The sequence below is a fragment of the Pinus tabuliformis genome, chromosome 3_2, assembly GCF_031772625.1.
Source record: "Pinus tabuliformis cultivar Carrire ecotype Pingquan chromosome 3_2, CPIR1, whole genome shotgun sequence".
In the NCBI taxonomy this organism is placed as follows: domain Eukaryota; kingdom Viridiplantae; phylum Streptophyta; class Pinopsida; order Pinales; family Pinaceae; genus Pinus; species Pinus tabuliformis.
Genome location: NC_142302.1, coordinates 1,070,554,531 through 1,070,569,816, shown reverse-complemented (window position 1 = coordinate 1,070,569,816; position 15,286 = coordinate 1,070,554,531). Strand labels below are relative to the sequence as shown.

At 36.9% G+C, this 15,286-nt stretch overlaps 1 pseudogene; it reads right to left on the bottom strand.

The window, feature by feature from the left end:
• Nucleotides 1-13,382: 13,382 nt before the first annotated feature.
• Nucleotides 13,383-14,610, bottom strand: LOC149184386 (protein NUCLEAR FUSION DEFECTIVE 4-like; annotated as a pseudogene).
• Between the last annotated feature and the right edge of the window lie 676 nt (nucleotides 14,611-15,286).

Here is a 15,286-nt window from a genome sequence, read left to right as displayed (position 1 = left end):
TTAGAGCATAAGGGATTATTTTCAAGACATCTAGGTCATGTTTTGGTTCATTGTGATTCCCCTCTTTACATTTGTAACACCCTCCTCCCACGTCTACCCAAGTAACCAACCAACCAGGGTAAATATGTGACAAAGAGTAACTATGATATGATTCACCTCCCTATGCATGAGTTAAGGAAGTGGAACTGACAGAACAAGCCAAACTGATGTTCTACACATGCAACAAAACCCCTAGGATCCATCCAACCCTTACAGGTGACCAACCCTTGAGACCATCTGACATTTTACTATATTAAAGCCTTAGTCACTCCCATGAAATGGGCATGCATGCAACTGGGACCATCCAATTTCTCCCACAGTAAGGGAATTCCTGCAACTCAGGACTTTTCTAGGTAGTTTTGTGCCAGGGACTTCATATTCTGTGCCACTTTTGCAAGGCGAGGACTCAGACCACTGCCCAGAACTCCCTGAAACTTCCAGGAATGATAAATAACACATAAATAAAGATATTAATGCAAATAATTGATAGGTCATAACAAAATGTCTGAGCATATGCGTCCCACACTTATTTGAGAATCTCTAAGAAGCATTAGTGCCTCATCACAATAATTGCAATACCATCTATTGAGCCATCTATTCATTGATTAATCAAAACATGATGAGAGCCATACATCATCACTGTCATAAACTCACTCATAACCAACATATAACCAACAAAAATATCAAGCATATAACAACCATATAAACAAGTATATTTACCCATAAAATACCAAGGAGAAAGAGCCCTTATTCATGATTGCATAGGTCGACCAGGTATGAGACTTCCATGAACCACCCAACCATAGATTGGGCTGAACCAAATCTCTCTTTCATCCAATCACCCCTATGCCATATTCCAAGCATGAATGTAGGATCTCATAAAACAAATCAATCAAAATGAAACCAGGGCTTCTAGAGGCCAAACCACCTGAACCCTCAACCAATGATTCCACCTCATGGTCAGACATAACTAAAAATAACCAGATTGGTCTCTACCCAAGATGTTCAGGGCTCCATAGCATTTGTTCCAACCAGGGCTTCTAAGACTATAACTCAACCCAAAATTGTCACCGGACTTCTAGAGCGTTGTCCAACTAGGGCTTCCAAGACTAGTAACTCAACCCACCAAGGTCTTCCAGAGTCTTTGTCCAATCAAGGATTCTAGGACTAGAAACTCAACCCAAGCTGTTATAGGGATTCCATAACGTTTTTCCAACCAAGGCTTCTAATAAGTAATAACTCAACCCACAACCAAAGGCGCATGAAAACCAACCAGAAAACAAAAGTAAAGCCCACAACACCATGGCTATCTAGGAAATGGCATGGCTAGGCAAAACCATTGTCAATCTAGGCAATCTTCCATGCCAATGACATATCATAACCAAATAACCACATGCATATTCCATGCATGCCAAAATTAGTAATGAATTCATACATGCAACTCGATACCTGCAAGCAAAATCCATTGTAGTTGTTGATCCTGATGTCCTCTTGCACTTTCCTACTTTTCCTTTGCCTTCTTGCTCCAAATCCCAAGTATGCCACATCCCTACAAGAGTTCTCCAAGAAAACTCTAAGTGGCCAAGAGTATGAGAGAGAGAGAGAGAATAGAATGAGATCTCCAAAACTGAACTGACAAAAGTCTATGAATTGACCAAAATGTACCAACTGATCCTCAAAATCCTTTTTATTAATGAGGCCTCTATTTTCTTCAGTTTTCCATTATTTTCCTTCATTTTCGTCTTCACATGCAACATATGACCTTTCAACTTCCTTTTCTCCTATTTTATAATATTTTCATAAATAAAATGCCAATAAATGACACATTCCTTTCTAAAGCCTTTTCCATTTCCTTTGCCAATTTCCATAGCCATTAATAAACCAAATGAACACCCACTAGGATGTTTTTCCCAACATTCAACTTGGAATACGTGTCCCATGACCAAGGTCTTATTTTACCTTTATTAAATTTTACATGGATTTTTGACCAAGAATTTTACAATGTTCAATGACACCTACAACCAACAAGACCGCTGAAATAAAAACATACAACCCATGGAGCTTTATAACTTAACTCGTTGTAGTATTTACAATGAACATCTGCTGAAAATAACACTAACATGAAACCCATCATGAAAATCATAACGACATAGCACCCATACCGCTTATTGGAGCTTTATAACATAGCTCGTGGAGGTATTTACATCCATATACATATGTACATAAGCCAAAACATTGCACCAAAACATATACCAAAACATTCGCTCAACCAAAGAATAAAGAAGGATACATAGCCTGCATCTGATCCGCCATCTATTATCTTCTCTGGATCCACTGCTATGCCTTCCTCGAAAACAACATGTCCCAAGTAATGTACCTTTGTTTGAAAGAAACTGCATTTGTTAATCTTGACATACAACTGATGTTCTCTTAGCAATCTCAATACTGTTGCTAAATGTTTGACATGCTCTTCCTCATTCTTAGAATATACCAATATATCATCAATAGATATAATAACAAAAGTATCCAAATAAGGACACAATACACTATTCATCAAGCACATAAAAATAGCTGGAGCATTAGTCAAATTGAAAGGAACTACAACAAACTCATAATTTTTGTACCTAGTCCAGAATGATATCTTGTAAATGTCATCTTCTTTAATGCGTACCTAATGATATCCCAATCTCATATCAATCTTTGAGAACATTGCTGCTCCCTTCAACTGATCAAATAAGTCATCAATCCTTGACAATGAATACTTGTTCTTAATGTTCACCTTGTTCAACTGCCTGTAGTCAATGCATAACCTGAGGGTACCATCCTTCTCCTTGAAAAACAATACACGTGCGCCCCATGGTGATACACTTGTCCTAATGTATCCTTTGTCAGGCATTTCCTTTAACTACAAATTCAACTCTACTAGCTCCGATGTGCTCATGTTGTATGGTGCCTTTGATGCTGGTGCTGCCCTGGTACCAATTCAATAGAAAAATCCACTTCCTTGTGAGGCGGAAATTCTGAAATCTCTTCCAGGAACACATCTTGAAATAGCTGTAGAACCAGGTACCTTATCAAGACATCCACATTCTCAAATTCCTTACCTTGTTACTAGAAATATGCACTGAAAATAACACACACACTTTCCTGTGACTACGCTTTGCCTGCATAGATGTCACCATTCTAACTGATGTTGCCTTCTTCTTAACCTTCAAGACTCTTTGTTCTACATTGTCATCCAAGCACTTAATAGGTTGTCATAACAATCCACTTTGGTCCTATGAAGATACAACTAGTCCATGCCCAAAATCATGCTATATAAACCCAACAACAATACATTCAAATGTGTTGATGTAGACATACCATTCAACTCAATTTCACAAGCTCTTACGCAATGATGAACTCGCTTCTTTGTACCTATAGCCAATTGCATTAACCAAGGCTCTGCATGCACTTCTTTTATCAAACCACACTTATCCACCAGGTCAGGATTAACATAACTATAATTAGATCCAGGGTCAAAAACCTTGATCACAAAGCTTACCATCCATCTCGATAATAAGCACCTGGTGATCTGCATGTCTGTTATCCAACACTGCATAAATTCTAGGAACACCTGTCCAACATCCCCCACTGTCTGCGCTTCCTGAGAACTATAGATCTACGATCTACCCCTTGATGCCGTGGAAAATATCTCATGCGATGATCTTTGCCACAAGTCCAACACTATAAAGGCTTCCAGCTTGCACCCTTGTTCCGCTCCTCAAATTGAAATCCCTTCCCTTTGTCAGATAAGTTAAACTTCTTGTGCGGTGCTGCATTCTCTTTGTTACCTGTGTCCCGAGGCCTTGTTCGCTTCTTATCCCATTTCCATTTATTCTTATCGTTACCTTTCCAGTCATGCTTATTCTTAGATTTGCACTTTGATTGCTTGTAATAATGATTTAGCTCTTGGATGGCCTCCTCTAATGATCTAGGCTAATTCAAATCAATCTCATCTTTGAATGCTACTGATAACCCATTGATGAATCTATGAATCTTGGCTTTCTCCTCCTTGAGGTAAGGCACATAATTCAATAACTCCAAGAATCTGCTAGTGTACTCCTCATTGGTCATATATCCCATCTTTAACTCATAAAACTCTTTTGCCCTGTCATCATAGTATCTCTCTGATAGATACTTCTTCCTGAATATTCTCTCGAATTCACTCCAAGTCAAATCCTCCTCATAAATATCTCTGACGTTCTTTACATCTTCCCACCAAATATTTGCTTTACCTTTAAGATTGAATGTAGCTATTTCGACCTTCATGTTCTCAGAGTAATCATGTAACTAGAAGAACTTATTCATTCCAAGCAACCATGCTTCTACATCCTGTGATTTCTTCATTTCCCCATCGAATGTAGGTGGCTTTTATTTCTTAAACTCATCCGCCATATATCCCCTATCAATCCTCTTGTAAGGATGATAACGATGATGACCACGACACCTGTCAAAACTAGCAATAGAATAAAAGCTATGTTCATAACCTCTCCTATCTGGAGTATCCAAGAAACTACCATCTCTGATAATGTCATCTATATCTGATCTGTGCCCACTATGGGATCTACTTCCATAGGCCCCATTAGTCTTATCCTCCTGTCCATAGCTGATCTGAAGTGGTCCCTGTCTCTGCAATTCTGAAAAACTCTGAAGAATTAATTCATTAACTCTGTTTGTTTCTCATGTGCCTATATGATTATGTCATTATCTTCTTTGTAACTCCTTATTTCTTCCTTCAAACTCCTCAATGTGTTTTCTAATTTAGAAGAGTGCCCAACACCGCACTGTTCATCTGATTCATAGGGAGAATCTCTATGGTCTACCATCTTGCTAGTAATCTTTGATCTCTTCTTCCTGCACGGTATATTATGTCAGCTAAACCAAATCATAAATAAACCAACGTACCTTAGTATAGTTCAGGGAGGATATTTCGTCTGCAAGACTCACCAGATTAGCACAATACGTCTATAAACATAATCAAATCAACATATGCCATTTTTCAACCATTATCCAGTTATCAATGCATGACTATGCTGACCACATACCATGAATTCATGCACAACCACCATCATCTAGTCAATGTATGCATAACAAAATATAAACACTAACACACATAACCAATGCACGACTGACATACACTCACAACAAATACATTCAACAATGGCACCATGAACTTTCACATGTTTACACCACTATAGTTATGACGAATGCCTTGCATACACAACGAACACATAGACCACAAGCACAAGGACATATATGCAACTGACATGTACATATGACAACACATTCATCCATGGAGAATGGAAACTAGACATAATGCAAGGAGAATGGAACCATGCTCTAATACCACTCTGTAACTCCCTCCTTCCACATCTACCCAATTATCCAACCAACTGGGGTAAAAATATGATGAAGAGTTACTATGATATGATTCAACTCCCTATGTATCAGTTAAGGAAGTGGAATCGAAGGAACACAACCAAACTAACCATCTACACGTGCAACAAAACCCCCAAGAGCCACCTAACCCTTCGAGGTGATTAGCCCCTGAGACCACCTAACATTTTACAGCATTAAACCCTCAGTCACTCCGAGCACATGGGCATGCGTGTAATTGGGAAACTCCAATCACTCCCACAACAATGACAAGCCTGCGAATGAGGACTTTTCCAGGTAGTTTTGTGCTAGTGACTCCAAATTTTGTGTCACTTTTGCAGGGCCAGGACTCAAGCCACTAGCCAAAACTCCATGAAACTTCTAGGAATGATAAATAACACGAAAACAAATATGATAATGCAAACAATTGACTAATGACTTGAATAGACCCCTACTATCCATGACATGCATTTTGTCAAACATATCACACATATGCAATGTACAGGTCGTAACAACATAACTGAGCATAGGGGTATCACACTTATTCGAGAATCGCTAAGAAGCATTGGTGCCTCATCACAATAACTGCATTACCGTGTATTAAGCCATATATTCATTGATTAATTAAAACATGATGAGATCCATACATCATCACTGTCATAAACTCACTCATAACCAATAGAAATATCAAGGATATAATTGCATATAAAGCACATATAAACACGTATATTCTCCCATTAAATACCAAGGAGAAAGAGCTCTTATTGATGGTTGCATAGGTCAACTAGGTATGGGACTTCCATGAACCACCCCACCATAGATTGGGCTGAACCAAATATCTCTTTTAGCCAATCACCCCCATGCCATATTCCATGCATGAATGTGGGATATCATAAAAAAAATCAATCAAAACCAAACCAGGGCTTGTAGAGGCAAAACCACCTCAACCCTCAACCAGTGATTCCACCTTACAATCGAACATCACTAACAATCACTAGATTAGTATCTACCCAAGCTGTCTAGGGCTCCAGAGAGTTTGTTCCAACTAGTGCTTCCATGACTAATAACTCATCCCATAATTTCTGCCGAGTTTCCATAGCATTTGTCCAACCAGGGCTTCCAGGACTAGTAACTCAACCCACCAAGGGCTTCCAGAGCGTTTTTCCAACCAAGGCTCCCAGGAAATAATAACTCAACCCACAACCAAAGGCACATGAAAAGAAACAAGAAAACAAAAGTAAAACCCACAACACCATGAGTGTCCAAGAAATGGAAAGGCTAGAAAACACCACTATCAATCTAGACAATCCTCCATGCCAATGACAAATCATAACCAAATAACTACATGCATATGCATGCATGCCAAAACTAGTAAGGAAATCATACATGCAACTCAGTACCTCCAAACAAAACCCACTATAGCTACTAATACCGATGTCCTCTTGCGCTTTCCTGATTTTCCTTTGCCTTCTTGCTCCAAATCCCAAGTATGCCACACCCCTCCAAGAGTGCTCCAAGAAAACTCTAAGTGTCAAAGAGTACGAGAGAGAGAGAATTTGATGAGAGCTCCAAAACTGAACTGACAAAAGTCTGTGAACTAACCAAAAGGTACCAACTAATCCTTAGAAGCCTTTTTATTAATGAGGTCTCTATTTTCTTCATCTTTCCATTATTTTCCTTCATTTTCATCCTCACATGCAACTTATGACCTTTCACCATCCTTTTCTCCTATTTTCCATTATTTCCAAAAATAGAATGCCAATAAATGCCACATGCCTTTCTAAAGACTTTGTCAATTTCCATAGCCATTAATAAACCAAATGAACACCCACTAGGATGTTTTTCGCAACATTCTACTTGGAATACATATCCCATGACCAAGGTCTTATTTCACCTCTATTAACTTTTACAATTATTTTGATTAGGACTGTTACAACATTCTTGCAATATTTTGAAGTCTGCCTAAGTTTACTTTAAATAAAATATAATGGTGTAGATATTTCCTCTAATATACTAGAATCATTTATGTGGTTAGGAGTTTCATAAAAGTTTCTCTATAAAAGGAGCAATGCAATTCACACACACACACACATATTTCGTTCCTTTGAAAAATAATGTTCCTTTTTATGTAGGCATAGTAAAATGACAGTGAATTAAAAGTTGTCCAAGGTAGCCGAATCTCCTTATAAATAGCTACATATTAAATTCTCCAAAATATTTGTCCCATTCATCTAGTTTACCACAATGATATATTCACTAAAGATTTGTAATTTTTGGGTACCTTGATCAGGTGATAGACTGAGAATATTGGCAATAACTTTAAAGTCACCAGATGAAACTTATTGTTTGTTACTAGCTTTAAAATATACAACATGATGCTCATCTAGATGTATCACTCTGTCAACTTCACAAATAGAGGATCCCCTTGACAAGTCCAATAGGAATAAGCCTATGCACCACTCTTATCAATTTGTTACTCAGATACTTGTCTTTGGGATTTTTCCTTTGTAATTTGCGGAAAGCTATAGCAAATAGACATACTCTATATTGCACATGGAATAAGAGGCATCATGCTACCTGTAAAAGTTTGTACGATTTGCGATAACCATAAACTTTGAGAACATATCAAAGGTAATGTTTTCCCTTTTTAACACTCCTTTACACTACTACAGCTAACATTCCTCATATGTATCTAGCTTGAACTAGCTTGTCTTGATTGTGAGAAGTCCATCAATTTCACATCCTCTAGGGTGTTGCAGGTTAACTTCAATGCATGTAACTTGTCATATCCAAGATGTTTTGATGGAAATAAATTTTCCTACATTTCTCTTCATTGGTTTTTTGTCGGTGCAATGCAAAAATCCCCCCCATACAGAATAGGGGATCCTTTGCAAATGCAACACGCATGTCATCTTCATATTTCTAACTCAAAATGTTTTTGCTTTGTCACCTCATCCTTTTTAATATTTCATCTAGATCCTCTAGGTTTGGACCACTCTATCACTGAGATTTTATTTTCTCTTAAATCATAGATTTTAGGCTTTAGTTTTGTCTCAAGCCACTCAATTCACACATTTCTAATGTTTCATATGTCTGCCACACATATAAAAAAGACACAACTTCCCAAAGAAACCATTGGTGGCAAGAATAGTCAACCTAAGCAAGTGCATTGTAATTTGCAACATTTTCTTCTGGGTTATATGGATAACCAAATTAAAATAATGTATGGGTTGCTATTCCCATATTCACAATTCCAAACCATAAGTTACATGGCAGAACGCGTGATAGGAACTGGATCTTTTGGAAACATCTTTTAGGTAAGGCTTTTGCCCAACTCCAACAAATTAGCCCATTATAGTCCATGGAACTGAATGTCTGAAAGTGTTCAAACTACTTTTTTGGTTTGATATCGTAGGCTTTGCTACCATAGTATTCAAAAATGGAACCGGTGACCAGTTTAGTCCACCTAATAAATTGAGTTTCAAACCGGAAGTGGTTAAATCTCAATGAATCGATTTTAAAAAAATACATGAAATAATTAAACTATTTTTAAAATTTAAAACCATGATTCCAAACTAATAGACACAAAACATGAAATTTTTTCTCATATATATACCATGTAAAGGTGAATATATCAAAATGGCATCAAGTACAATACATATCAACAACAAATATATAATCAATGAGGCTCTAAATGACCTCTAGAGTCCAAAACCAAAGCCTACAAGCTATGGGGCCACTGGGCTACTGCAAGTCTACATATATGACATTAGTGATCAACATTATCACTTGAAACTTCTCATCATGATCAAACTCAGTTGGTTGAGTCTCGACTCCCAAACTTTGCAACTGTTTGAGTCACGAACTTCTCTGCTAATTCAGTGACTTGAGTCTCAAATTTCTGAAGGTATTATGCCCTAGTATGCCCTATTACTTCATTTGGTGCTCCACATGGCTTTATATGGCCTCCTATCCCAGCCAAGGGTTGCTTTAACTTGTTAAAACCCCCTCCTTCAATAGAGTTTTGGCAATATTTGTAGATCATTTTTCCATCGATTATATCACAATGAGTCCATGCAATATCCTTGGCTTTTGGAGACATGGTGGCTACTACTTATCTCAAACTCTCTGTTATTCCACTACTCCAACAAAAACTCAACACACTCCAAGCTCACAATGAAGCTCACAAAAACTCCAAATGAGATGTGTGAGGAAAATGAGAGGGGAAACCTCCTTTTATTGGCTTGGAGGGGTTGTTTTTGGAGGGAAAAAACCCTTATTTCCCCTCCAAACCACCTCACAAGCCCCCAAGAATGCGTCTGGTGGGTCCACGACTAATCTAGCAATAAATTTTCCGATTTATGACAGAATCGACTTGTTTATGGGAAAACCAGTCGGTTCTGTCATAAACTAGCTGATTTATGCCTTGTTTGTCTAAAAAAAGGGCGAATAAGGGCGGTTGATCAGGTTTTTTGACTGGTTTGGTTGGTTTGGCCACTGGCCGGTTTTATCTATTTCCAGTTCAGACTGACCGATTTTTAATACTATGTTTATTACAGTCCTCAAATCCAGTTGCTTAAGATGGGTGTGAAATGCCTTTTTGCTCATCCCACTTTTGCCTACTTGGGAGTCATAATAGACCAAATCTATAACATTTCTGTTTATTAGATTTATAGGGCTTTGAATTACATTAGTACTATGGAGTTGGTCAATAAGAGAGATTGATCAGGTTTAAATTTCAAAAGACTTGTTTCTTTGTTGTCTATATTAGTAAGTTAATGGTGACTGATGATGATGGAGATAATTCCTTTTTACATCTCTACATATACATATGGAGTAGTATCCATCCTCCTTCCTCCCTCTGAATGATGATATACCCATGTTCAGTTCTTTTTAGGGTTTACCTATTTCTACTTGAGACATTTTATCTTGATTTTTATTTGTATTGCTTTTGTCATTTGGGATTTTCCTTGGAACTCTCACATCACTATTGTGGCTTGTTGTAATCTCTAGTCCTATGGACCTATTTTGGTCACTTGTGGGACTGGACATCAATCGAGTTCCATTAATTTACCTATGGAATGTGAAGTTGATGGTAGATTTCCTTTCCTCGATGTTCTTATTTCAGGAAGAGATGATGGTTCTTTTTCCCACCAGGTTTTTTCGGAAGAAAACTCACATTGATCAGTAACTTCATGCTAGTTCCCATCATTTCACTACTAAAAAAATTAGGTGTTTTGAATACCTTAACCACTAGGGCATTAAAAATTTCTGATGAAAACCACCTAAAAAGTGAGAAGAGCCATCTCCCCAATGTATCTATTAGGAATGGGTATAGTAGGCACCAGTGTCTCAAGACCTTATGAAAAAGGTCCTAGAATTAAGAAAGATCAGTAGGATCGACTTTCAGGGGTTCTTATTCCCTTTATCCAAGGGACTATAGACAAGATCACTAAGACCCTGAAGAAGCATAGAGTTCCCTCTACGTTTATTCCCATAAACATGATTCGTAGCTCCCTTAGATCTGCAAAGGACCTTGCGGACCCAAAATATGGGAAAGGTGTTTATATAATCCTATGCTCCTATAGGACTCTGTACATTGGTGAAACTGGCTGCTCAATATGTTAGAGAATACATGAACACACAACTGACATCAAGCATAGAAGGTCCTCCTCCTTAGCTTTGGCAGAACATGATGAAAAGACAAAACATCACATTTGCATTGAGGAAGCCAAGGTCATTGCAAGGGTTGATCATTTTCATCACCGTAAATTCAGGGAGGCTTTGGAAATTGAAAGGAGGCCTAACAATCTAAATAGAGATGATGGTTGGGTTATTAGCAGGTGTTGGATCCCTGCCTTGTCTTCTTAGGCGTTTAGAATTAAATTTTAGTTTATTTTCTCTTCTTTCCTCTATTTATTTATTTATTATTATTCTTCTTCCTTTTATTTTCATTTATTTTATGTTATCTTATTTTTTTATTATCATTTTTGATTCAATTTCTTTTTATTTTTTATTATTATTTTGTTGTCTATCTAGTTAGGTTTGAACCTTTATTTCATTTTTTTTTGTTATGAGTTATTAGTTTTATTGTTTGTGTTATTTCCATTAGAATTTTCTTTTGACTATAGAGGACTAGATTAATTTAATTTAATTCTGATATTATAATTATTCCTGTTAGCTAGTTAGGTTTGACCTCTTTTTAGTTATTAGTTTCATTGTTTGAATTTTTAAGATTGGCCTTTTGAGTTATTTCCTTAGGCATTTATTTTTTGTAAGATTTGAGGGACTTCATCTTCATCATGTCCAACATATCAACCTGATCGGGGCAAGGAATTGAACTTGTGACTTCACATCAAGGAGTGTCTTAACAAAGCACTCGATCGCCATCTATCCAAGACGCTGTGGACTCCTTAGACATTTCTTTTGACTATAAAGGATCATTTAATTTAATTCTTAGAAGAAAATAATATTGTTCTTAATTTAAACAATATCAACAATAATAATTTATATTTATTCATTTTTTCCAGCCAATAAAATTAAATAAAAAAAATATAAATTCTTCAGTCAAAACTAGGCGTTATATTCTAACAGCTAGTAAACATTTCTTGTCATCTCTTTGAGTTGATGCCATGATCTGGTTCCTCATCTTGTCCTAAACATGAACCACACTAGTTAGTTTGAAACACGTCGACTAAAAGTCTCCTATATGATTTTTACCGAAAGATCTCTCGATATTCATGGATCATAGAAGCCTAAATTATGATATTAATAAATTTGTATGATCTTATCTTATATAGGCTTCAAAGGTATCCTCAATGTTTTTGTAGTCTCTCTAGGTATTTTTTTCTCAAAGCATGCATGCCTATGGAATAATGTTCCTTTGTATTTGTCTTTGGCCCTACAATTGTAGTCTTTGGCCCTACAACTACCAACCATAATATCATAATGAGAGTTACAGGTTGTGGCATTATAACAATGGGTTCAATACCAAAACCTATAAACTCTCTGATCCTTTTTACCATACTGGTTGTGTTAGTTGACATGGCCAAATATAATAGACCTGGAAATTTTTCGTTTGATACACTTCCAACCCTGAATAGAGAAACTGTTGCTTACTCTTAGGCCAAGAGAATCTTATCGGCTGATTAATAACTGCATGTCTCAACAAGGTAAATTCAACTTTGTCTGTCCTTAAATGTGTGATAGCTACAATAGTCTTTTTACTTTTACTTGACTCATCTTGACTGCATTCCAAACATTGACTACACTTCTCCGCGCTTCCTGTTTGAGAGATTCCATTGTTATTTGAGTATTATAATTTTCCTTCTATAGAATTTGAGAATTCCAACCTGTGTCACTTCTGTTAGACTAGAATACCTGAGGGAATTTGAGCCCAAAATTATCGTAATCTCTCTCTGAATTGGAATTGTTGGGAGGGAAACTTATATAACTTGGATAATACTTGGTTGTGCTTTGAACAACAAAAATTCAAGAATCAGTGCATAGAAATCAAGTGAAAAGGAGAAACTCTTTGACTTAAAATTGTGCCATCAAAGTAAATAGGAGGAGCCCATAGTTTAACAAGCAGAAATTGGCAGTTGTAATTTTGCACACATTCAAGATATTGAATCTCTTGGACTGATAGAAAGCCCCTCTTGTGAGCATAATATTTGATAACTATACAAACCTCACTCTCCACCCCACCCAAAAATATATTTACTATGACTGGTACATTCAAATATAGAACAAGAGTAACAACAATAAGGTTTTTGAAAAATAATTAGAATTTAAACAACTAGCTAAGCAAACAACCTCATTTCAAAAAAATATTTGCTTGATAACATAACTGTCATTACATGAACCTAAAAAGGTCTACCAATGTTGAATGAAATTCATATTTTTTATGCTTTCTCCAAGGTTGATTATTTTGTACTTGTTGTTTTCAGAATGCAGAAGGAACCCCAACTATATAGTGTCTCATAAACTAGCCTTATCCGGATTATAAGAATAATGCTCACCAGAACCCCAAAATCACACACCCATGCCATGATAAGAAAGGTAAGCCTAAAACAGTCAGGCTCCAAACAATCAACATTGGCGGTATCGATGCTTATGGGGTAGGAATAACGAGAATGCCTTTGAGCTTCTTGATCGTATATGTATCCAACAAGGAGACCAGAAAAGAGGAAAGCTCCCAGTGGATTCCCTATTGTTAGGAAATTGTAAATCTTTCCAAAGTGCTTCAATCCAAAGAGCTCAGGAGCCGTAGACACCATTACAGAGAACTGTACTCCATATCAAATTCCTAATATGGAAGAAGAGATATAAACATATCCTGGAAGATCTAAGGAAAAGAATAGAAAATCCCCTATCATAAGAGCTTGTGAAGTTGTCATCCAAACTATCCGGGGAATGGCCTTTTTCCTGCATGTTTAGCATCCACTGTTCTAATAAGTAAAATTGATCACATGAAATAACTCTTTTTTACTTATTAGAAAAATAATATACCCATCACACTGATTAACAGATTTTCATAAACAAAACAAAATGAGAATCCCAAAACAACAAACCTGACATAATATTCTGAGACAACCCCACCGCCAAGACGCCCAACAAAGTTGCAAACACCAATTATTGCTAATAGGATCGTGATATTTTGATAGGCCTTCATCCAGTCCTATTTGTGCCAAATTATTAAGAAATGTACCCCTAGAACCAACCCCACAGAAGAAGACTACAAAAAGTAGCCAAAAGTCAACTTTCACCACAACTTGGTGAAAATTGAAATCTTCTCCTCATCTTGGTCTTCTCTTTTTCCTAGACATCTCCTTCTCCTTCAAATAATAGAATATATAGGTTCATGTCCTCAAAGTCATGAAACAAGGGCGAGCCCTCTAATTGTCTCTGCAATTCATTGATATTGTCCTTTGACATGCTTGACACAGGGTTATTAAAATATAGAGATTCAATAGTGTTCTTATCTGCACTAGGCTTCATGTCTGGGCCTTTTTCTTCCATACCAAGAAGTGGTTCTCTACAAGGGTCCATCTGCAAGTGAAGAGAGTTTTGCACATCTACATGGTCTTCCTTGATTGCACGTAATGTCAATTCCAGAGGAATCAAAGTGGGTGACAAGAGAAACAGAAGCATTACCACTACAAATAGCTTGGAGATAGGATGGTTTTCTAAAGAAAAAAGATCATTTGCTATAGAAATTGAAAGAAGATATAAAGCTAAAATAATGCTAATCGCTTGGATGAAAACAAAGTACCCTTGCTCTTCTATATCTTCCCCAGAAACTAGTGTGCAAGGCCTAATCAAATACATGACAAGCAAGAAAACTACAAGAGGACCCACTGCCAGGAAAAAGAGCATATTTATAGAGCTTTGACTAAGGAACCCATTGAAAAATTACATGTATACTGCAAAACTAAGTCCAATGAAGCCCTGAGGATACCTACAACTGTGCCTGTGGGAAATTTCACATATTGGTATTTGCACCATGTTGTACTATTTGCACCAATGCATAGTGTGAGCCACATTTGTAAGGAACAAACAAAGGGCTAATGTTAACAAATGTTGACAAGAAGTAGCATTCCATTTCTACTTTTCTCTTCAACTATGGTGCATTTGATTTCTTTGCAAGTTAATGGTAGGGACTAGACAATCTCAACAACTTCTTAAAATTACATAATTCAGAGTCCTGGCAAAAAACTCGCTTGGTTAAAATAGAGCAGATTGTGGTAAGGTGGTGAGATAGGATGGATGGCACCGGAAAAAAGGATATTAGAGAAACAAGTTACATTTTAGGTTCTTATCTAGTATA